We start from the raw sequence: 6,546 nt of genomic DNA on the forward strand, positions 1-6,546 counted from the left end.
TATTAAAACATAAAAATTGAATTTCCATTGTTAACATGTAAATAATTTGTTTCATTAAAATTTTCCTTTTAAAATAAATGGCATGGACGTTTTTACCTAGGAATATTAATGACATGGACATGATTTCCTAGGAAAATTAGTCTGGGGACAAACATTATATTAAGAAAATTGATACACAACTCTTAAACAATATTAAAACATAACATTTATATTTACCTTTTAAAATAATATTAAAACTTAATATTTAAATTTCCAATATTGTTTAAATGTAAATGATTTGATTCATTAATATTTTTCCTATAAAAAAAGGACATGGACATTTTTACCTAGGAATATTGATGACATGGACTTGAATTCCTAGGAAAATTAGTCTGGGGACATAAATTACTAACACCGGACTAAAAATACTAGTAAATTCTGTAACCATGGACTTTTTATACTAGTAATATGTGTCCGCCCGGACATATTTTACCAGGACAAATTTATCTCTTACACATGAACTGATTGTAGCAGCATGAAATGAATAAGATCAGAACCTTTTTTGTATAAAAATATAAAATAAATAATTTATCTAACATATATTCAAATATTTATAATTTACTACCAGGTAAATTTCCGGAAAAGTAATAAATACAAATTCTGGAAACGTATACTTTAAGTTTCCGCAAACGTAGTATTGGAACTTTGTATTAGCGGAAACGCAATACGCCGCCCTGTAATTAGTAAAAATTCGTAAGGGTTCCGCGGAACCCAGTGTCTCGCCTACTTTTTCTGTTAATCGCAGGCTCAACAAAAATCAGGAAGTAAATCAATAAAAATATTCCTCTTGATACTGTCTTTTGATTGTAAGAAGCTTCTGTCCAAGTTCGGTAAAAATCCAGGATAGTTTATGAATCTAATAAATGTTTAAAAACTTTAACTGCAGACTGAATGTAATGTTAACTGGAAGAAAACAAAATTTCCTTCTGGATACTACCATTTGATCATAAACAAGCTTCTGTCCAAGTTTGGTACAAATCCAAAATAGTATAAGAAAGTTATTAAAATTTTAAAAACTTTAACCACAGAGTGAATGTGTTGTTTCCTGGCAGAAAATCTAAGTCCATTTAAAAGTAAAATACGGAAAAAATGAATTTATTTTTTTACAAAATGTCCTTCTAGATACTAGCTTTTGATCATAAACAAGCTTCTGTCCAAGTTTGGTACAAATCCAGGATAGTTTAAGAAAGTTATTAAAATTTTAAAAACTTTAACCACAGAGTGAATGTGTTGTTTCCTGACAGAAAATCTAAGTCCATTTAAAAGTAAAATAAGGAAAAAATGGATTTATTTTTTTACAAAATTTACTTCTGGATACTATCTTATGATCATAAACAAGCTTCTGTCCAAGTTTGGTACAAATCCAGGATAGTTTAAGAAAGTTATTAAAATTTTAAAAACTTTAACTACAGAGTGAATGTAATATTTCCCGGCAGAAAAACTAAGTCCATTTATAAGTAAAATACGGAAAAAATGGAATTTTATTTTTACAAAATTTACTTCTGGATACTATCTTATGATCATAAACAAGCTTCTATCCAAGTTTGGTAGAAATCCAGGATAGTTTAAGAAAGTTATTAAAATTTCAAAAACTTTAACCACAGAGTGAATATTTGTGGACGCCGCCGACGACAACGACGACGACGACGCCGACGGAATGTAGGATCGCTATGTCTCGCTTTTTCGACTAAAGTCGAAGGCTCGACAAAAATGATGTTCATCAACACGAGATCTACACAAATACCACTCTCAGGAGCTTTGATTGCATGTAATCTGGTAACCCCTATTCACAGCTAACAACTGTGAAACAGCAGAGGGTTATACAATACTTTTAATATTGAAGATTAATAGAACCCGCCTGGTATTCTGTAATGATCGAAAAAAAAACTAGTGGGGTACATGTATATACATTAATGAGGCAGCAATAACGCTAAAATTGATCAAAAATAAAATTGCACACAAGACAATATTCAAATGATTGAATATCTTGAAAACTGTTCACTGAGATCACAACCCCGAAATCATATACAAATTCTTATTTGACATGACAACTATAGAATGTGTTTGTTTATCCTTTTCTTAACTAGAGTGACTTCTAGATAAAGTGGCGACGTTAGTTTTAGTTCCTCCATTTTTATTTTTATTTTAAATAACAGTGATCCCAAACTGTATGGGCTTCTTCCCCTTCAATATATATCCAACCTGTATAAGTTTCATCCTAATCAGGGAAACCAAAGTTATCATCTGCAAACCATCTCAAGTTCTATTTTTTTCTGTTTTAGTATAACAGTAACCTTAACCTTTGACTTATTTTCGAGAAGCATAATAAGGAGACGTGGTATGATTGCCAATGACGCAACCATCATCTAAAACTCAAAGGACAAGGAGAAATCGTCTCGGTGGTCTCCTCGTCACGTGCTCGCCTCGAGAGGTCGTGTTTCGATCCCGTCCGGGAAATCGGCAAAAACTATTCGACAGTTTGAGCCTGTCAGACGAAAACCATGGGAAGCACAATTCTCTACAATGGGTTAATTTTTAGATTTTGTAAGAAAAATACTTATTATGTTAAATAGGCTTTAGTTGGTCGGAGAGTGGGCGTTTTGGACATTGGACTCAAATCTGTGGTGGGTTCAAGATCTATGGCAGATTTCAAATCTATGGCAAATATGACGTAACAAACGCCATATAAATCATAAATCTATGGCAGTTGTTTGTTTGTTTTATCCAAATCTATATATATATATCCATGTCTGAGTTTAAAACTGCGAAATTTTCCGGGGGAAAGGGTAGTTGATTAAATGACTGGGTTAAACAGGTACCATGCACAGAGTAGGAAATGGCTATTTTTCCGGGCACAGCATTTCGCTCCTGAAATCTGTATTAGTGTATATTACATTTTTGTTGTACTGCCTCACTTATAAAATTTTCAGGTCGCCATCACGATTTGGTTGACCCTTATGGGATGTTCATTTCATAAATGGTTATGGATATGCTTCCGTTGCCGTACTTCTAATCTGTTTTTCTTATACTGACTTTTACTTAATACCGGTTTTTTCGCTACCTTTGGACATTGCGACGAGTGCCACAGGAGCAGGAAATGTTTCCTCTTTCGGAGCACCTGATTTCACTCTCGGCTATACTTCGCATTATCCATGCTTTAGTTTTTGGCGGGTGTTTTCGTTGTTTGTGTTTCGTGTTTGTTTCTGCTCCATGTCTTCTTGTCCTCGTCTGTGTTCCTGGTGTTGCCTTGTTTCTTGATTGTATGAGTTTTTACTGTGACTTTAGTGTGCTTTTTTTCTTTTCTTTCACAATTATTTGTGAATTGACATTGTTTATCATCTTCATAACGTGTTATAGTATTCTTTTATTTGTCTTTATTAATATTACTTTTACTGTTAAGTCTGTTTTTTGAGATATCCATTTGACGTGACTCTATACTTATGTATCCCAACATACTTTGAACGACAAAATTATTTTATTTATTAATATAACTTTTACTGTTAAGTCTGTTTTTTGTGATATACATTTGACGTGACTCTGTACTTATGTATCCCGTCAGACTTTGAACAACAAAATTATTTTATTTATTAATTTTACTTTTACTGTTAAGTCTGTTTTTGTGATATCCATTTTACGTGACTCTCTACTTATGTATCTCTTCATACTTTGAACGACAAAATTATTTTATGTCTACCTGTGCGAATTTCAAACGCGCGATTTTACGCCAGTACTTAAAACCTTCCATCCTTTATGGGTGGATTTTACATAGATAAATAAAATCGTACAATAAAAAAGCAAAATGAGGATGTTAAATATGATGTATGCCTTTTTGTGCTTCTTCGTTACATTTGTTTGTTTTTATAGTGATTAAGATGATAACACAATGTTGACTGTTGTACCCCTGTTTTTGACATTTTTACCTATTGTGTCGGTTTGTTTTGTTCACGCATCGTTGTCAATATAATGGAATTTGATGCGACTGTCATACAAGTGAGAGGTTTAGCTAGCTTTAAAACCAGGTTTAATCCACCATTTTTCTACATCAGAAAATGGCTGTACCAAGTCAGGAATATGACAGTTGGTATCCATTCGTTTGATGTGTTTAAGCTTTTGAGTTTGCCATTTGATTAGGGACTTTCCTTTTAGAATTTTCCTCGGAGTTCAGTTTTTTGTGATTTTACTTTTTGTTATACTGTTTTCTTGTAATTTTTTATCCCTATGATACTGTTTAAATTTCTTTTAAACATAATCTACAGCATTTTCAGCAAAATTATAGCGACTAACTGTACTGTTGCAGCAAATAATCTTTCTTGATATTTGGAAACTAAAAAAAAAACAATTTGTGATAGATTTCCAATAACTATTTGCATGATTTTCAGCTTTATTTATGTCGAATAACTGTACTAATGGAGAAAGTAAGATTTCTTGAGAAAACCATTTGTCACAAATTAAGTTAAGGTAAATCTTTGGTCAGAATTGTACTTACTTGACCTCCATTTCAAGAATAGTAACTGCACGCGTGATATCAAATTAACAAATGATGTGAAATAATCATATGGTTTCATGCCTTGTGTGGTCCAGATATGAACCAGGTCTGTTTTGAAACTATTAGATATTCATGATTGAAATAGAAACCTAGAAAATTTGCCATAGATTTAGATTTTAAAAAATCTGACATAGATTTGGGATGGTATGACGTCATATTTACCATAGATTTGGAATCTGCCATAGATCTGGAACCCACTATAGATGCGAGTCCTACATATCTACAAGGCGATTGATATAATCTCTTTAGCCAAATGCAGTCTCAAGGTTACCATGTATGTATTATGTATAGTCTTCACATATCTGAGTGGCGTAAGCGACGAAGAAATGAGACGACTATATCTAGTTTACATAGAAGTAATACATAGTAAGTTATTTCATCTTTTCTATAAACTCTTAATATGAATGGCAATTATGAATTACTGTTATTTCTTGTCTTTTTCTGTTTTTTTTGCCAAAACCTGAACTTTGTCCTGATAAATGATAACACTTCTATGTAAGTGTAATATTTATTACAGATATATATATATAGAGTAAGCTGTATGTAATCCAATAAAGTTACACATCCGGACCAGAGCCTCTACTTTAAATCCTTCAGCAACTTGCAAGAGATAAACCATACTCTTGATACTTAATGTTTCCCTCATGAAAGAACTTTTTAATGATATGTTATCCACTTGTACTTTGAACAATTAACAAAACACTTAGAACAAACGTCATGCATTAGCTTGTGAAGTTGTTTAGTTTAGTGGTTTTAAGGTGGTACCTAACACTACAGGGAGATAACTCTGTAAAATCAGCTAAACGTTTTAATTACGTTGTGTTGTTAAGGGAATATTAAGCTTCTCAATGGTCAAAATTAGTGTTTGTCAAACTGCTATATAACCAGTGTAATTTTTCTGATAAATTGGTTGGTTCAAATTTTCTGAAATTTTTATATTTTTGTCAAAGGGTCAAAGTAAATACTTTGTCAAAATCTTATGAAAATTAAACGAGCCAAATTAATTTGAGTCAAGGTGTTGGGTACCACCTTAAGTACAATCTCATGGTACAGATCATGCATATAAAAAATGACTCTAAATATTAAACATATCATTTACCGATAATTTCGAAACAGGATGTCTGTCGCCGTAGAAAACAGTATATCATAGAACCCTATTAGAAAGACATAGAAAAAGCTAATATCTGTTAGGGCACCCCCATGCATAAACTCTCTGGGAAAAAAACTTGTCAAACACAATAACATTAATTTAATAAAACAATTACTATCCACACTGATCTGTGTGCACACTTCTTTCGAAACAAATTGAAAAATCCTAAGCCAGTTGATCATGAGATCACAACTTCACAAATAATTTGTTATCTTCAAACCTTTCGGTTCCTTTATTATGGACACGAAGAATAAAAGTAAAATTTGGATATATATATATATATTAATCATAGGTTTGAACGTTGTTTTCAATTTAGACTTGTTTATATTTTTTCGTTTGGGCTTGTATTATATTTGCCTTTGGGTTTATATGATCCGTTCATCCTATTTCGACTCTTCAAAATTTAAGAGTCTATCCTAAATTGAGGTAAATTATAATGGCCTTCCAAATACCGTTTCCGGCGATTCCTAACATCACTGAAGAGACATTAATTGTCGAAATCCAGATATGGTGTACACATTTTTGCACCTCATATTTGCGGTATCCCATCTATTCCGCAAGTTTATTGTTTTCTGTTTGGTATTTGGTATTAAATTAATAATTTTTAAGATCCATTTTGTTACATCTTGTGATACGTTTATTTGGCAATCGCCAATGGCAGTCAGCATTGTTTAAGAACATCAGTTGTTCGACCTGTTAGTCAAAATTAATGCGTTTTGTTAAAATATACTTTTTCACTTTTTTGGTCTTTTGGAAAATGTTGTTTGTGCTGTATTTCTCAATCGACTGACCATTACAATCATTGACCACA

This window comes from Mytilus californianus, unplaced genomic scaffold (genome assembly GCF_021869535.1).
Source record: "Mytilus californianus isolate M0D057914Y unplaced genomic scaffold, xbMytCali1.0.p SCAF_13, whole genome shotgun sequence".
In the NCBI taxonomy this organism is placed as follows: Eukaryota; Metazoa; Mollusca; class Bivalvia; order Mytilida; family Mytilidae; genus Mytilus; species Mytilus californianus.